This window comes from Lissotriton vulgaris, chromosome 3_1 (assembly GCF_964263255.1).
Source record: "Lissotriton vulgaris chromosome 3_1, aLisVul1.2, whole genome shotgun sequence".
NCBI classification, from domain to species: Eukaryota; Metazoa; Chordata; class Amphibia; order Caudata; family Salamandridae; genus Lissotriton; species Lissotriton vulgaris.
Window position 1 is genome coordinate 1,318,263,692 of NC_141689.1, and position 19,893 is coordinate 1,318,283,584.

A 19,893-nucleotide genomic window follows, 5' to 3' on the forward strand; every position below is an offset into this window, starting at 1 on the left:
TCCATTACTATATCTATTTCTACACTGTCCTCTTTGTTCCCAAAATAACAAAACTCAATTTCTTCACAAATAGTCTTCACATCCACTTCAGATCCATGCAAAAGAGCACTGTTTAACTGTTTAAGCTTAAGTGCTGGACTTTTTGCATAATACAACTTTCTCACTAATTTCCTCACCTTATTATGATGCACTGCTAACATCCTAAAATGATGAAAAACACTCTGACATACTTTTCTAGAAAGACAAGCTAGTGAATGCCCATGCAAACCTGTGCTTTCTCCCACTCTGCAAGGATCTAACTCTTGCAAGATCTTCATTTTTTGTTTGAGACTTTTCTTACTATATGTACGTAAGAAATTTCGAAGCAAATCGATTGAATCCTGTCGCACACTACAAATACTACTGCACTTCCATGTGTACACTGGACCCTTAGTACGTCTCCCTAAAACTTCATCAGTTAACATCTCTTCTGCATCTCTAGATACAAGTTTCTCTTTTTCCATCACACAACCATCTTTCACCTCATATGCTCGACCACTGGTGTCAACTGCATGCACCAAATCATTTTCCTGAAAGTAACTCTCCTCATTGAAAAACGGCTCAGAACTTGAACTATGCATCCATTCACCAGAAAATACTTCACAAAAATTACTCCGATTAATAATTCTTTTCCATCTACTGTTCGATTTGAAAACATTAATTGCCTTATTAAGTATCCTAATTCTATTGATTATTAAAATAAATCATTTTTTCTTAACTTCAAAAGCCTGATCAACAATCTTTTCTACACTTTTCTTTTTCTTGTAAAAAGCAGCTCTCAGTTTACTTTTCTTATCATTTTTTAGCAAATTTAAAACTACCCTATTGCGAAACATTCGCCTACGAATGTCCCTAAAAAGATTTACCCTTCTATTGCTATCCATTCTCTTCTCTCCTGCTCCAATCAAGACATTTTTTGTGGGCCTCTCCTTCCTTTTTAGATTTGTTGACTTTTTCTGAATATTCACATTAGCAATATCATTTCTTTTTCTACGACATATGTTGCGAAGAAAAGATTTAATTGGCTTACCAGAAGCTTTTCTGGTGTTTTTTGAAGTAGTTGTTGTAGAGGATTCCATAAACTCTGTTGTTGATGTTCTCCTTTTCCGTATGCTATTTTTGATAATTCTTTGCCTTGAAGGCATTTTTGCTTGCTTTTCAGAAGTTGATTTGAATCTGTTGTTCTGTAAAAAAAAAACATGAAAGACCACTATTAGCAAACAACAAAGTAATGTCAAAAAGCAAACAATATAAACAATAAATTGCAACATATTTAAGTTTATACAATAGCAACTCAGGGCTTTATTTATAAAGGCCTTGCGCCACCAGTGCGTCACTTATTACCCATGTTTAAAGTGATGCATCAGCTGCACAAGGCAATCATAAAAAAGGGCCAAATGCAAATATCAATCAATTGCCCCCAAAAATCGTTTTTTGAATAACATGTAAGAAACACTGCGCAGAACCTATGTACAACCACTCAATATCAGCAAACAAAGTCAGGGCCTTATTTATGAAGGCCTTGCGCCACCAGTGCGTCACTTATTACCCATGTTTAAAGTGATGCATCAGCAGCACAAGGCAATGAGAAAAAAGGGCCAAATGCAAATATCAATCAATTGCACCCAAAAATCGTTTTTTGAATAACATGTAAGAAACACTGCGCAGAACCTATGCACAACCACTCAATATCAGCAAACAAAGTCAGGGCCTTATTTATGAAGGTCTTGCGCCACAAGAGTGTCACTTATTTCCCATGTATAAAGTGATGCACCAGTTGCATAAGGCAATCATAAATAAGGGCCAAATGAAAATACCATTCATTTGCACCCAAAATCGTTTTTTGAATAACATTTAAAAAACACTGCGCAGAACCTATGTACAAGCACAGAATATCACTTTTGAAACGTCACTGTTTCCCCAAATACAAATCCTCTATCTTTCAAATGTTGATATCAAGCATTATCAAAAATCCAAAAACAAATCAACAGCAAACAAAGTCAGGGCCTTATTTATGAAGACCTTGCGCCACCAGTGCGTCACTTATTACCCATGTTTAAAGTGATGCATCAGCTGCACAAGGCAATCAGAAAAAAGGGCTAAATGCAAATACCAATCAATTGCACCCAAAAATCGTCATTGGAATAACATGTAAGAAACACTGCGCAGAACCTATGTACAACCACTCAATATCAGCAAACAAAGTCAGGGCCTTATTTAGGAAGGTCTTGAGCCACAAGAGTGTCACTTATTTCCCATGTATAAAGTGATGCACCAGTTGCATAAGGCAATCATAAATAAGGGCCAAATGAAAATACCATTCATTTGCACCCAAAATCGTTTTTTGAATAACATTTAAAAAACACTGCGCACAACCTATGTACAAGCACAGAATATCACTTTTGAAACGTCACTGTTTCCCCAAATACAAATCCTCTATCTTTCAAATGTTGATATCAAGCGTTATCAAAAATCCAAAAACAAATCAACAGCAAACAAAGTTAGGGCCTTATTTATGAAGGCCTTGCGCCACCAGTGCGTCACTTATTACCCATGTTTAAAGTGATGCATCAGCTGCACAAGGCAATCATAAAAAAGGTTCAATTGCAAATACCAATCAATTGCACCCAAAAATCGTTTTTTGAATAACATATAAGAAACACTGTGCAGAACCTATGTACAACCACTCAATATCAGCAAACAAAGTCAGGACCTTATTTATGAAGGTCTTGCGCCACAAGAGTATCACTTATTTCCCATGTATAAAGTGATGCACCAGTTGCATAAGGCAATCATAAATAAGGGCCAAATGAAAATACCATTCATTTGCACCCAAAATCGTTTTTTGAATAACATTTCAAAAACACTGCGCAGAACCTATGTACAAGCACAGAATATCACTTTTGAAACGTCACTGTTTCCCCAAATACAAATCCTCTATCTTTCAAATGTTGACATCAAGCATTATCAAAAATCCAAAAACAAATCAACAGCAAACAAAGTCAGGGCCTTATTTATGAAGGCCTTGCGCCACCAGTGCGTCACTTATTACCCATGTTTAAAGTGATGCATCAGCTGCACAAGGCAATCATAAAAAAGGTCCAAATGCAAATACCAATCAATTGCACCCAAAAATCGTTTTTTGAATAACATGTAAGAAACACTGCGCAGAACTTATGTACAATCACTCAATATCAGCAAACAAAGTCAGGGCCTTATTTATGAAGGTCTTGCGCCACAAGAGTATCACTTATTTCCCATGTATAAAGTGATGCACCAGTTGCATAAGGCAATCATAAATAAGGGCCAAATGAAAATACCATTCATTTGCACCCAAAATCGTTTTTTGAATAACATTTAAAAACACTGCGCAGAACCTATGTACAAGCACAGAATATCACTTTTGAAACGTCACTGTTTCCCCAAATACAAATCCTCTATCTTTCAAATGTTGATATCAAGCATTATCAAAAATCCAAAAACAAATGAACAGCAAACAAAGTCAGAGCCTTATTTATGAAGGCCTTGCGCCACCAGTGCGTCACTTATTACCCAAGTGATGCATCAGCTGCACAAGGCAATCATAAAAAAGGGCCAAATGCAAATAATATTCATTTGCACCCAAAATCGTTTTTTGAATAACATTTTAGAAACACAACACAGGACTTATATACTAGCATACAATTTGACTTCTGAAACATAACTATCTGCTTCCAAATATTCTCCACAGAGCAAACAAGTCTCTATCTAAATTAAATACATCATTACTTACCTTTACAAATGCTTTGGGAGATTGAAAACAGTGTCAGACACACACACCAATTTCTTTTTAGCAGAGCAAAAAGTGTGCACTCAATACACTGAAACCAAGACTGGCATAGAACATCTCTAACTTTGTACACAAATGCCTTAATTCAACCAATCAAAAGTCTTCCCTCACTATTTTCAAACCAACACCCTTCCCCCTCTCAGATCTTTCTATCTGTTACCATAGCAACTCCCTCCTAACTGAACTCTCAGGTTCAAAAGTTTATGGTACGATGTTGCAAATTAACTCAGCAAGGATGTTTGACCGCTCAATACACCAGCTTATCCAGGGTATTTTAGCTTTTAGTGACTTTTTTTAACCATTTAAATTGCTTCTTTCACACAACACAACCATGCACCCTAACTTTCAGTTTTCAACTATCTGAATCCACCAATCATTGCTTGTGATTCAAGAGCAGTGAAACTCCACAATTATTTTTTTGTAAACTCCTACTGTTCCAACTGCCATTTCATTCCTACACTTCATCTGACTGCACCAGAACCTTCTCACATCATGTATTCTGTATGGATTATAGGACATAGCTACATCCACTGGGCTCAAAGGTATGCAACAAGCAGAAATTATCACAACCTTGATTTATCAAATGTGGAAATCAAGTGGATTGGCCAGAGAGGATTAAAATGTCATCAATTGATACCATTAGTGAAAACCTTTTTGCATCTGCCAAGCCCAGACCTCTTAATAGTGCACTGTGGTGGAAATGATTTGGGCACTATGACTGGGGTTGGTCTGGAAATGCTCTTAAAGGACACCTTTCATCAATTGATGACACTTTTTCCACAAACTGCCTTGGTATATTCAAATATATGTAATACTAGCAGCCCATCCCGACCTTGTCCGGGAGCATTCAGGCTTCCCCTACCCCAGCCTGCCCCGACATTGGCAAGCAGCCCGTGCCCCCGCCCGCCCTGTCCCCCGCCTGCCCTGACCCCCGCCTGCCCCGACATTGCCTTTCCTCAGCCGATCTGTTTTCCCGCCTGACCCGACCCCCACCTGGCCTGGAGTCAATGGAGGTCAGTCAGTACTACCTTCAAAATGTTCCACCCGTCACCTTGTTAGTCCCTGTCCCCTGCCTGCCCCGACCCCCGCCTGCCCCGACATTGCCTTTCCTCAGCCGATGTGTGTTGTTGTAACTCCCCGTCCCCCGCCTGGCCCGACACCCACCTGCCCCAACATTGTCTCCGGAGCCTTACCTCAGCCGCCGCTCCTTAGTTCACCACTCCTTGCCGCTCTGCTCCTCACGCCTGTGTTGTTGTAACTCCCCGTCCCCCGCCTGGCCCGACACCCGCCTGCCCGACATTGTCCCCGGAGCCTTACCTCAGCCGCCGCTCCTCATTTCACCGCTCCTCGCCTCTCTGCTCCTCACCGCCTGTCCGCCGCCGCTCCTCCCCCACGCCATGTCTGCCTCTCCGCTGCTCGCACCGCCGCTGGCCTGTCCGCTGCTCCTCAGGTCACCACTCCTCCCCCGCACCATGTCCACCGCTCCTCGTACGCCACTCCTCCCAGTGCTCCTGACGTGAGCACGCACGTCGTGGCCGGCGCTACTTTGGAGGGACTACTTTTTTTTTAATATACATTTTGTAAATAACGTTTATTTTTTAAATTTATATAGCCTATGTCCTTCTGCTTGCCCTGAGGTTTTCAAAGATGTCTTCGGTGTTTGGATTGGTGGTGTACTTTTCGAGTTTACCTGGCTCAAAGGACACAGTTCTCTCTTTATAATAGTAGTATAGATATGTAATATATAATACATGTGAATAAATCTGTTTCTGCTTACATGAGAGACTATGGAATGGGTTCAATATACAATAATAACTTGCGTTACAACATGCAAGACATCTACAGAGGAGATGGTGTGCACTTGGTGTGCACTTCTCAGATGAAGGAAATAGAATATTCCTCCTGAATTTAAGACTGTGCATTGGAACCTACTTGTAGGTACCTAAATCAGCCACAGAACCCAAAAGCTCTTTTCAGAGCTACCCTACCTCTGATAATTCAAAACGTTTATCTTTTTCTAACTTTTTTCTCTATTTTTCACCAAACTACGCTTCCCGGTACGCTTTCCGGTGCGCGTACCAGGCGCATTCCCTGCGAAAAATTAAAGATTTTTTTTTTTTACGTTTATGAACCTCCTAAGCCCCCCTCAGAAAACCTAGAGGGTCAAGAAGTCTCTACTGTGCCCCATTCTAGCCATACCGAACATTGTTTGCCCTCCATCTTGTGTCTCAATTGTACCGAAACACAAAATGGAGGACTCCCGTTACACTGCCGGTGCGCGTACCGGAGCGCACACCGGTAAGCGCTCCATAAAAAAAGGTGGGAAAGTAATTTTCAGAAAAACCACTGGAGACACTTTCAACAAATATAGAATAGGCCCTACTACATAGCAGTCCCTACCATTTGCCCAAATTTGGTGGAATTCCATTGAGACATTTAGGCTACGGACCTGTCTAAATATCCTGAGGTAAATTACATAACAAAAACATATATGAAATGTTAGAATTTACAACCAATTAAAAAGTTTCTTTCATTTTCTACGATTATTTCCTGACATTTGATTGGTTATGTACAAAAATATATATAAAAGAAGAGAGGGAAACACAGCCATTTTGACTACTGCTTCCAGAAGTACATTTGAAAACAAATAACACTGACAACTTCAACTGATTTCTCCAAGGTAAGTTGTTATTTTGGAAGTATGTTGTACACTTTAAGTTAATTTCAGAAAAAATATTCTGTTAGTTATATACTATCCCTCTGTAATAGTTATAGATTGAGATAGACTTCTCTGTAATAGTTATGGATTGAGTTACGCTTCTCTGGTATACAGTACCCTAACTCTACTAATATAGTTAATTTGTATGCAATTTTCAGAAAGAAAATGGAAGGAGAAAATCAAGCAAATGTTACTTCTATCGAAGTAAAGGTGGAAAAGCCAGAAGAGCAAAAAGATGAAGTTGATTTCATGGATGACTCTTTGGATCAACAGTTTATAGAATGTTTGGAACAAATGGAATCATGTACTTATAATTATGAGGAAATACCAGACAATATTATGTTACAAGTTTTATTAAATTATGAAAAAGAATCAGAGGAATGAATTTATATTTAATAACTTTAAATTGTTTGAGACAATATTCATTTTTACATGTAATTCATAAAGTATTACCAAAATAATGACATTATAAAATGAGACTTATAGTATACTGTGCAACTTTTTTTCTGTTACATACTAAGTTTACTCATAGTTACTACCTTTCTCCCACTATATTATCTCCTATGTATATTTTACACCTCTTTTTCATCATAAGGGATCAGGATAGACTACCCATGATCCCCTAGAAATTCTCAGGGAGTGCTTAAAAGATCTGTTTCTGCTTTCCTGACAGACTATGTTATGGATTCCATATACCACAATAACTTCTGTAACAACACGCAAGATATCTACAGAGGAGATGGTGTACATTAAATTTAAGTCTCTGCATTGATACCTACATGTAGGTACCTAAATAAAATAAAAAAAATAAAAAAAATATTGATGAACATAAAATTTTTTTAAGGTGATTATTTTTCCCATAGTACGCTATCCGGTGCGCACCCCGGTGCGCGTACCGGGCGCTCCCCCCGCGAAAAGCTAAAAAAAAAAAAAAAAACAAGACCCCGCGGGGCCATTTAATAGCCCCCACATCAAACCTAGGGGGACAGGGGGTGTCTACTCTACCCCCTTCTGGTCTTTTACCCCTTTGTTTTGGCCACCTCTCTTGTCTGGATCCTACCGAGACACAAGATGGCGGCCACTCCAGACTGTTTAGAATGTTTACAGACACCCTAACAGCCAATAAGCTTTCTGCGCGCAAGCCGCGTGGCGCACCCGGTGCGCTCCCCGGTGCGCGTACCAGAGCGCTGTTATAGATATATATATGTTTTTGAACTTAAATTACTCAAAATCCACTGGAGCACATATCTTGAGACATAGCAAAGGCACGTCGGGCTACTAGTCCCTACAATTTTGCCAAATTTGGTGGAAATCCATTCAGCCGTTCGGGCTAAAAGTGAAATCGACCGCCCTATGGAAATTAACATGGGGAAAACGCGTTTTGGGACCCCCCTTTTATCTCGGCCCCCGCTTTATGTATCCCCCCCAAACTTTCAGGGAAGGACCAGAGCGCCGCGAGGCCATTTTGAGGAAATTTTCAGGCAGATTCGTCAACCGGCACCAAAGTTATTCCAAATAGAATTCATTGCCGCCATTTGCTTTTTCATGTTCACCATGTCCTTCACCAGCATGCGGAGCATCTGCTCCGTCCCTGCCTTCTTTCTGACCTTCTTGCCAGGCATCGTTGTCAGAGACTCGACCCTTGCTGCTTAGCTGCTCGATGAGGTCCTGGATCCAGAGGTCCGCAGACGCTGGGAGAGAAGGCTCCTAGAAGAGAAACACAAAAATTACAAGTTCTCAAAATTGCTCCTTGTTCCGTCTAGGGCTCACGTGCAACGAGAGGGTGCAGCTTCCAAGCACAGGAACAAGAGGATGCTTCTCTGGATTGTTGCTCCTTTTATTCCTCTTCGGGAGGGCATGTACCCTCCTCTGGTACGCCTACGGGGCGTGACCAACGGTGTAGGTGTCTAGGACAACCCCTTCTTGTGCGGGAAAAGGCGCGCCCCGGCTACGCCGCTTCGGGCATACCAGCCGAGACACGCCCCCGCCCAAAATGGTTTCCCGGGGGGATCCGGGCACCCTGCCATACGTTCGGGGGGACCGAGTGGTCGCCCCTTTCCAGAAACACTGCGCAGAACCTATGTACAACCACTCAATATCAGCAAACAAAGTCAGGGCCTTATTTATGAAGGTCTTGCGCCACAAGAGTGTCACTAATTTCCCATGTATAAAGTGATGCACCAGTTGCATAAGGCAATCATAAATAAGGGCCAAATGAAAATACCATTCATTTGCACCCAAAATCGTTTTTTGAATAACATTTAAAAAACACTGCGCAGAACCTATGTACAAGCACAGAATATCACTTTTGAAACGTCACTGTTTCCCCATATACAAATCCTCTATCTTTCAAATGTTGATATCAAGCATTATCAAAAATCCAAAAACAAATCAACAGCAAACAAAGTCAGGACCTTATTTATGAAGGCCTTGCGCCACCAGTGCGTCACTTATTACCCATGTTTAAAGTGATGCATCAGCTGCACAAGGCAATCATAAAAAAGGTCCAAATGCAAATACCAATCAATTGCACCCAAAAATCGTTTTTTGAATAACATATAAGAAACACTGCGCAGAACCTATGTACAACCACTCAATATCAGCAAACAAAATCAGGGCCTTATTTATGAAGGTCTTGCGCCACAAGAGTGTCACTTATTTCCCATGTATAAAGTGATGCATCAGCTGCACAAGGCAATGAGAAAAAAGGGCCAAATGCAAATATCAATCAATTGCACCCAAAAATCGTTTTTTGAATAACATGTAAGAAACACTGCGCAGAACCTATGTACAAGCACAGAATATCACTTTTGAAACGTCACTGTTTCCCCAAATACAAATCCTCTATCTTTCAAATGTTGACATCAAGCATTATCAAAAATCCAAAAACAAATGAACAGCAAACAAAGTCAGAGCCTTATTTATAAAGGCCTTGCGCCACCAGTGCGTCACTTATTACCCATGTTTAAAGTGATGCATCAGCTGCACAAGGCAATCATAAAAAAGGGCCAAATGCAAATACCAATCAATTGCACCCAAAAATCGTTTTTTGAATAACATGTAAGAAACACTGCGCAGAACCTATGTACAACCACTCAATATCAGCAAACAAAGTCAGGGCCTTATTTATAAAGGTCTTGCGCCACAAGAGTGTCACTTATTTCCCATGTATAAAGTGATGCACCAGTTGCATAAGGCAATCATAAATAAGGGTCAAATGAAAATACCATTCATTTGCACCCAAAATCGTTTTTTGAATAACATTTAAAAAACACTGCGCACAACCTATGTACAAGCACAGAATATCACTTTTGAAACGTCACTGTTTCCCCAAATACAAATCCTCTATCTTTCAAATGTTGATATCGAGCATTATCAAAAATCCAAAAACAAATGAACAGCAAACAAAGTCAGAGCCTTATTTATGAAGGCCTTGCGCCACCAGTGCGTCACTTATTACCCAAGTGATGCATCAGCTGCACAAGGCAATCATAAAAAAGGGCCAAATGCAAATAATATTCATTTGCACCCAAAATCGTTTTTTGAATAACATTTTAGAAACACAACACAGGACTTATATACTAGCATACAATTTGACTTCTGAAACATAACTATCTGCTTCCAAATATTCTCCACAGAGCAAACAAGTCTCTATCTAAATTAAATACATCATTACTTACCTTTACAAATGCTTTGGGAGATTGAAAACAGTGTCAGACACACACACCAATTTCTTTTTAGCAGAGCAAAAAGTGTGCACTCAATACACTGAAACCAAGACTGGCATAGAACATCTCTAACTTTGTACACAAATGCCTTAATTCAACCAATCAAAAGTCTTCCCTCACTATTTTCAAACCAACACCCTTCCCCCTCTCAGATCTTTCTATCTGTTACCATAGCAACTCCCTCCTAACTGAACTCTCAGGTTCAAAAGTTTATGGTACGATGTTGCAAATTAACTCAGCAAGGATGTTTGACCGCTCAATACACCAGCTTATCCAGGGTATTTTAGCTTTTAGTGACTTTTTTTAACCATTTAAATTGCTTCTTTCACACAACACAACCATGCACCCTAACTTTCAGTTTTCAACTATCTGAATCCACCAATCATTGCTTGTGATTCAAGAGCAGTGAAACTCCACAATTATTTTTTTGTAAACTCCTACTGTTCCAACTGCCATTTCATTCCTACACTTCATCTGACTGCACCAGAACCTTCTCACATCATGTATTCTGTATGGATTATAGGACATAGCTACATCCACTGGGCTCAAAGGTATGCAACAAGCAGAAATTATCACAACCTTGATTTATCAAATGTGGAAATCAAGTGGATTGGCCAGAGAGGATTAAAATGTCATCAATTGATACCATTAGTGAAAACCTTTTTGCATCTGCCAAGCCCAGACCTCTTAATAGTGCACTGTGGTGGAAATGATTTGGGCACTATGACTGGGGTTGGTCTGGAAATGCTCTTAAAGGACACCTTTCATCAATTGATGACACTTTTTCCACAAACTGCCTTGGTATATTCAAATATATGTAATACTAGCAGCCCATCCCGACCTTGTCCGGGAGCATTCAGGCTTCCCCTACCCCAGCCTGCCCCGACATTGGCAAGCAGCCCGTGCCCCCGCCCGCCCTGTCCCCCGCCTGCCCTGACCCCCGCCTGCCCCGACATTGCCTTTCCTCAGCCGATCTGTTTTCCCGCCTGACCCGACCCCCACCTGGCCTGGAGTCAATGGAGGTCAGTCAGTACTACCTTCAAAATGTTCCACCCGTCACCTTGTTAGTCCCTGTCCCCTGCCTGCCCCGACCCCCGCCTGCCCCGACATTGCCTTTCCTCAGCCGATGTGTGTTGTTGTAACTCCCCGTCCCCCGCCTGGCCCGACACCCACCTGCCCCAACATTGTCTCCGGAGCCTTACCTCAGCCGCCGCTCCTTAGTTCACCACTCCTTGCCGCTCTGCTCCTCACGCCTGTGTTGTTGTAACTCCCCGTCCCCCGCCTGGCCCGACACCCGCCTGCCCGACATTGTCCCCGGAGCCTTACCTCAGCCGCCGCTCCTCATTTCACCGCTCCTCGCCTCTCTGCTCCTCACCGCCTGTCCGCCGCCGCTCCTCCCCCACGCCATGTCTGCCTCTCCGCTGCTCGCACCGCCGCTGGCCTGTCCGCTGCTCCTCAGGTCACCACTCCTCCCCCGCACCATGTCCACCGCTCCTCGTACGCCACTCCTCCCAGTGCTCCTGACGTGAGCACGCACGTCGTGGCCGGCGCTACTTTGGAGGGACTACTTTTTTTTTAATATACATTTTGTAAATAACGTTTATTTTTTAAATTTATATAGCCTATGTCCTTCTGCTTGCCCTGAGGTTTTCAAAGATGTCTTCGGTGTTTGGATTGGTGGTGTACTTTTCGAGTTTACCTGGCTCAAAGGACACAGTTCTCTCTTTATAATAGTAGTATAGATATGTAATATATAATACATGTGAATAAATCTGTTTCTGCTTACATGAGAGACTATGGAATGGGTTCAATATACAATAATAACTTGCGTTACAACATGCAAGACATCTACAGAGGAGATGGTGTGCACTTGGTGTGCACTTCTCAGATGAAGGAAATAGAATATTCCTCCTGAATTTAAGACTGTGCATTGGAACCTACTTGTAGGTACCTAAATCAGCCACAGAACCCAAAAGCTCTTTTCAGAGCTACCCTACCTCTGATAATTCAAAACGTTTATCTTTTTCTAACTTTTTTCTCTATTTTTCACCAAACTACGCTTCCCGGTACGCTTTCCGGTGCGCGTACCAGGCGCATTCCCTGCGAAAAATTAAAGATTTTTTTTTTTTACGTTTATGAACCTCCTAAGCCCCCCTCAGAAAACCTAGAGGGTCAAGAAGTCTCTACTGTGCCCCATTCTAGCCATACCGAACATTGTTTGCCCTCCATCTTGTGTCTCAATTGTACCGAAACACAAAATGGAGGACTCCCGTTACACTGCCGGTGCGCGTACCGGAGCGCACACCGGTAAGCGCTCCATAAAAAAAGGTGGGAAAGTAATTTTCAGAAAAACCACTGGAGACACTTTCAACAAATATAGAATAGGCCCTACTACATAGCAGTCCCTACCATTTGCCCAAATTTGGTGGAATTCCATTGAGACATTTAGGCTACGGACCTGTCTAAATATCCTGAGGTAAATTACATAACAAAAACATATATGAAATGTTAGAATTTACAACCAATTAAAAAGTTTCTTTCATTTTCTACGATTATTTCCTGACATTTGATTGGTTATGTACAAAAATATATATAAAAGAAGAGAGGGAAACACAGCCATTTTGACTACTGCTTCCAGAAGTACATTTGAAAACAAATAACACTGACAACTTCAACTGATTTCTCCAAGGTAAGTTGTTATTTTGGAAGTATGTTGTACACTTTAAGTTAATTTCAGAAAAAATATTCTGTTAGTTATATACTATCCCTCTGTAATAGTTATAGATTGAGATAGACTTCTCTGTAATAGTTATGGATTGAGTTACGCTTCTCTGGTATACAGTACCCTAACTCTACTAATATAGTTAATTTGTATGCAATTTTCAGAAAGAAAATGGAAGGAGAAAATCAAGCAAATGTTACTTCTATCGAAGTAAAGGTGGAAAAGCCAGAAGAGCAAAAAGATGAAGTTGATTTCATGGATGACTCTTTGGATCAACAGTTTATAGAATGTTTGGAACAAATGGAATCATGTACTTATAATTATGAGGAAATACCAGACAATATTATGTTACAAGTTTTATTAAATTATGAAAAAGAATCAGAGGAATGAATTTATATTTAATAACTTTAAATTGTTTGAGACAATATTCATTTTTACATGTAATTCATAAAGTATTACCAAAATAATGACATTATAAAATGAGACTTATAGTATACTGTGCAACTTTTTTTCTGTTACATACTAAGTTTACTCATAGTTACTACCTTTCTCCCACTATATTATCTCCTATGTATATTTTACACCTCTTTTTCATCATAAGGGATCAGGATAGACTACCCATGATCCCCTAGAAATTCTCAGGGAGTGCTTAAAAGATCTGTTTCTGCTTTCCTGACAGACTATGTTATGGATTCCATATACCACAATAACTTCTGTAACAACACGCAAGATATCTACAGAGGAGATGGTGTACATTAAATTTAAGTCTCTGCATTGATACCTACATGTAGGTACCTAAATAAAATAAAAAAAATAAAAAAAATATTGATGAACATAAAAATTTTTTAAGGTGATTATTTTTCCCATAGTACGCTATCCGGTGCGCACCCCGGTGCGCGTACCGGGCGCTCCCCCCGCGAAAAGCTAAAAAAAAAAAAAAAAACAAGACCCCGCGGGGCCATTTAATAGCCCCCACATCAAACCTAGGGGGACAGGGGGTGTCTACTCTACCCCCTTCTGGTCTTTTACCCCTTTGTTTTGGCCACCTCTCTTGTCTGGATCCTACCGAGACACAAGATGGCGGCCACTCCAGACTGTTTAGAATGTTTACAGACACCCTAACAGCCAATAAGCTTTCTGCGCGCAAGCCGCGTGGCGCACCCGGTGCGCTCCCCGGTGCGCGTACCAGAGCGCTGTTATAGATATATATATGTTTTTGAACTTAAATTACTCAAAATCCACTGGAGCACATATCTTGAGACATAGCAAAGGCACGTCGGGCTACTAGTCCCTACAATTTTGCCAAATTTGGTGGAAATCCATTCAGCCGTTCGGGCTAAAAGTGAAATCGACCGCCCTATGGAAATTAACATGGGGAAAACGCGTTTTGGGACCCCCCTTTTATCTCGGCCCCCGCTTTATGTATCCCCCCCAAACTTTCAGGGAAGGACCAGAGCGCCGCGAGGCCATTTTGAGGAAATTTTCAGGCAGATTCGTCAACCGGCACCAAAGTTATTCCAAATAGAATTTTGAGATTTAACATTGAAAAAAATCCTAACTATAACTACCTACTGGCGACCGCCAGTAGGTAATATATATATATATATATATTCACTGAAAAAACCATAGGTTATAGACCATATATAGTTAGGAATTAGCATTTACAAAACCTTAATTTACTCGCACAAAACCATAGAAATTCACATATATGGTTAGTTGCAATAACTATATATCGCGCAGCCGCAATCCACTGCTGATGATGTCACATATTACATCATTCATGACATGGCTATTGGCTTTGCCTTTCATTATTTTGCCTATAGTAGAGGTTGGATCCTGTGGTCCTGACTTTATATTACACATTGGTATGGTTTGTGTAGGTACTCTGACAGAGCTAAGGGTTATTTCATCCTTCTCAGGCCTACAAGGCCCAGAACTAGAGAGACTCCATTTTGCTTTCTATCCCTGCAGAGATGAGATGCTTTAAGGGGAAAGGTAATATTTTGGTTTTGAGCTGTTGTTCGCCCTAAGCGAACCGGAGAGAACCGGCCAGAGCTGAATCTAATCAAGAAGTGTCCCTGGGCTCAGGTCTCTAGATGAAACAAGCAGTTGATCACTGTGGGAGCGTCTGGAGCAAGGAGCCTGGTGCATGGACCTGGTGGGAGGAGGCTGATGGCTGGAACTTTCCATGAGGAAACAGCATTCCATAATAGTGAAGTGCAGAGGCGGAGTCAGTTAGTTGAGTTGAATTGGAGGAGGGGAGAGTGTTGGTAGAGTTGGAGCAGTGGAGTTGCAGGAGGAGAAGAGACAGAAGATGCTTGGAACAGAGAGAAGACAAACAGACAGTCAGTGAGCTGGAACTGAAGGAAGCAGTCAGAAGCAGTTACTTATCAGGAGGAGTTGTGAATAGCTGGAGTCTGAAGTAATGCCTTTTAGAAGAGACTGAAGTTATATCGTGGATTAACCTGTGGGAGCAGCTGGAGTTAATTGGACATTGGCACAGAGACATTTAAACAGAGTGAAAAAGCTAGTGGAACGAACGGTTATCAGAGCAGCAGAAACCATTAGATTGAAGTTGGAAGGTGGAGAGAGTCCGTGGGGGAGGAGTCCAGTGCAAAGTGATCAGCGCAGATGTGTGTCCAAGAGTGCAGGAGAGAATCTAAGACGAGCTAAGGCACAGACGAGAGAGGAGCCCAGATGACAGCTAGAGCAAAACTTCATACTAATCAGGTGCTATCAGTTTTTGTCATATTAGTGCTTTCTATTGTATGTCTAATCCTTTTCTTCCAGCGGTGTGTTAAAGTTCCTGCTAATCAAGAGACCCCGCAGATAACCTTGTCCTCATACTGTATGTCTAATCCTTTTCTTTCAGCGGTGTGTTAAAGTTCCTGTTAGTCACAGAGACCCCGCAGATTTGTGTATGTGTATTTTATGATTATTGTAATAAAGATGCCCCAGTTCTTAGTGAACTAGTGTGCATGTGTTATTCTTATGATAAAGCTAGCCTTTCTTCTAACGAGATGCTTTAGCAACTGATGGATCAAAAGGAAATAGGAGCGTTTAAATCAGGGAATAACTCTGGCATACAGTTTGTGTCCACTATTCCAAAAGCACAGGTAACCTTTTCTTCTAGTCAGATGTTACAGCCAGAACAGATGCTGCCTCTGATCCGGTAAGTCTGAATAATTAGGGAGAGAGAGGAGCCCTTGAGCTAGGGAATTATTGACACTAAGTGATTCGGCCATCCCATAATATTATTGTAGTAGCGAACCCCTAGTGAATAGTGAGAGAGACTTCCCAACATAGAGAGAGAGCTGAAGGTATTCATAGGAAAGTGGTCGTCATTGGTAAGTGGCATTAGTGAGAGCACTGATTGTGGTCAGTGTGTATACCCACAGGATTGTGGCTTGTGTGAGTGAGCGCCAGGGGGATACGGTGTTTAGGGCCGCCGGATTGTGGACCGGATAAACAGAGAGCACTGGGGCTGCAGCTCAGTGTGAATGGCACGCCGGATTGCGTGTCGAGTGAGCACTGAGGGTGAGCAGTGTGTATGGCACGCCAGATTGTGTGTCGAGTGAGCACTGATGGTAATCAGTGTGTAATGGTAAATAATCAGACCTGCCCCAGGGTAGATTAGTCTGGACCCATGTGGTCGCGAGACTATGAGGTATGAGTGTGGTGTAGGGCATGGATGTCCTTAGTAGTCAGTGAGTATTCCTAGTAACCCTATAGATTTAGTGGTGTTTCTGATGATATGAGCTTGTATATTGTGAGTTCCCCATCCTCAGGTAGGTACCCAGGTTCCTGGATAGATGGGTCCTGAGGAGGGAGGTGGTTACGTTCCGGCTGGGTTGGAGGGGCTCTCAGGAGCTGATCCCATCTGGTCTAGAACCCGGTCGTTACATCTGGCGTAGTCTTGCAGTTTACGAAGCCTGTGTGCCCTGGTCATGTCTTTGGATAGTTTCCCATAAGTTGTGGGGGAGTGCCCTAATCGCCAGTAACATCTGGCGTAGTCTTGCAGTTTACGAAGCCTGTGTGCCCTGGTCATGTATTTGAACTTGAAACCCTTTCAATTTGACATCTGGAAACAGTCTGTGACTTGCATGGTGAGGTGTAGTGCCTGACCTATGGACTTGAACAGTTGCAGTGTAAGGAGATTGCAGTACATCATGGCATTTGACTTATGCAGGGTGGATGAAATGCTTTTCATCTTGGTGTTTGAACTGTCAGGCTTGAAGGGTGACATTACGTGAGAGAGCCAATTACATCTTTGTGATGGTCCAATCGTACATATGTGTGTGAAAAATGCTTTTAAATTGCCCATTAAATTGCTTGCTGCATCTGCTTATGCTGTTCAATGTGAAATGTGTTCAATGTAATACCACTTGTGGAGTTCCTTGTAATTAGCGTCATGTAAATGTGGCTTGTGAGGTGCATGTTCTCATTTTGACTTGCTGTGTTCCTTGTGAATTGCGCCTTGTATATATGCCTTGTGAAGAGCATGTCATTTTTTGAACTTGATGACTTTCTTGTAAATATGGCTTGTGAATAGCGCCATGTACATGTGGCTTGTGAGGAGCATGTTCTCATTTTGACTTGCTGTGTTCCTTGTGAATTGCGCCTTGACTATATTCCTTGTGAAGAGCATGTCATTTTTTGAACTTGTTGACTTTCTTGTAAATATGGCTTGTGAATAGCGCCATGTGTATATGGCTTGTACAGTGCATGTTATTGTTGCGTTAGGCAGGAGAGAGCTGGATCTCTTTCAAATGCTTGGGGAAAATATTTTGTAGATGTGCGCGCGTGTTATTTGAAAACGTGGAGTGATAAGTTCTTGAATTTCCCATGTACTGCAGACATTGGGGAATGATTGTGTTTGAGCTGCCAAAGGGTTAATATCTTGGATTGAGACGGCAGTATTTATTTTAACATGCTGTTTAACATGCATGGTTATGTGAGCTGACACTAAAAGTCAGTGTTTGTTTAGATGAATGATGGTTTGATTTCACTTTCATTGGTTGCTGGGTTCTGCCTATGTGCTTTGTCAGCTTGCTGACAGAATGGTAACATCGTGCGCAGAGAGAAAACCTGTGTTCATTTAACATTCTTTTTGAAATGCGTCCACGAATTTGTGTGGGTTTGCCTTGGAACACATGTTTAATGTGTCTGTCTCAGGGGTCGGTAAGTTATAAATCAACCAGTCGGATTGAGATAAGGGTTTTCAGCTGTGGATGGCACACGAACCAATGTTTTAGAATTAGTGCGTTAGCGGTTGTGAAGAACGAAAATATAAAAACAGGCCCATCATAGAATGTGCTTTTAATTAGTGAAATGCAACCGTGTGCTTTTAAAAAAAAAATGTGTTCTAGAAATTATACATGGTTATTATTTTTTCCAATGCAAGCTGCCCCTTAGAATAGCGTGTGAAAGTTAAACCACTCAGTTTGAAAAAATGGCTATTTGAAAAATAAATGATGTTGAATCTGGCCCTTTTTAATAGCTAAAGTACAAATGCTTGCACACTAAATTATGACATGTTACCCCTTGTTTTACTTCTCATGTTATTTTCAAAATGGAAAATTAAATGCAATGTTGTTCTAATATTTTCCCTTTCAGCCAATAGCTGTCTTTATGATAGATTTATTTTACAATGCTAGCATGTGACTTAGATGCAAAAAATATGTCCTTATTAATTATTGATTTTAGAATGCTTTTCATCACGTTTTAATTTTGCTTCGGTTAGTTAGAGAATAATGGTTAGCTCTCTGGCCTGGGAACAGATATGTTTTGAGTTCCAAAGAATGTGTTTTTCGGCCTTGAGTTAGCCTGGCTCCCAGAGAAAGCTGTTTTGTAAAGTGAGGGCCTTTCCCTCTTAGAGCGCCGAGCAGTGCCTGTCTTGTTATTATTGGCCATTCTCCAATTCTTTTCCGCGAAAGGTTGTTGGTATAAAGGGAGGGCTACGGTCCTCCAACTGACTCAGGCTTCCTTCGCATGTAGATTAAGGATGCTTGCAATTTGACCAAACCCTCTCTTCAGTAACTTGGCAGCTGTTCTCATCTCTCAGAGTTTTGAAAGGGTGGAGGAACCGCCCTGTGGGTGACATCACGAAGAAGGGGAAGGCAGTGTAGAGGAAAAAAAAAACCTTGATGAGCCGCGGAGAAATGTTTATGTAAGGGGGGGGGGTCAAGTCGCTCTTCCTTGCTGTCGGCGCAGACAGCTTCATGGACTTCAGATAAGGGATCCTTGTACATGCAGAATAATTGGCAGACGCTTGGCTCTTGGAGTTAGATAAATACAGTAGGCCTAAGTGAGCTTCCCTGACTAGAGATTAGAGATGCTTGGACAGAATGGATGGCAGCAGCCTTACTCCTGCAATGAGATCAGCACTTGGCAGTGATTCAAAATTACATCGCACTGTAGCTCGGCTCCTGCTTGTTTTTTGGAGCGGATTCAAAACTCTGAGCGCGAACATCTTTCTGAAGGGAGGGGCTGTCTCTCAGAGGATTCGGGAGTTGCTAGGCCCCAGCCCTTCTGGCTGTGTATGGTGAAATTGGATTTTGCCCAAACAAATTTAAAAGTATATGATTTAAATTATTCCTTGAATTTAGAATAATTGTTTTTATAAATTAGTAGGTTTCTTTCGACAATAAAAAGCACTTGGGGTGTTTTTTACATGGAAAATTTATTTTTGCTAGATTAATGATACTTGTTTTTTTCGTTTCAGGTTGTTGGGTTGTGGTGTTTGGTGTGTGCGTCGGCCCACCCCCCTCCCACTCCCTTTGTTATTTTACTTTTTTGTTTTCATTTTTTATGTTAGTTTGTTGTTTTTGGAAGATGGAATCAGACCAGACCGGAT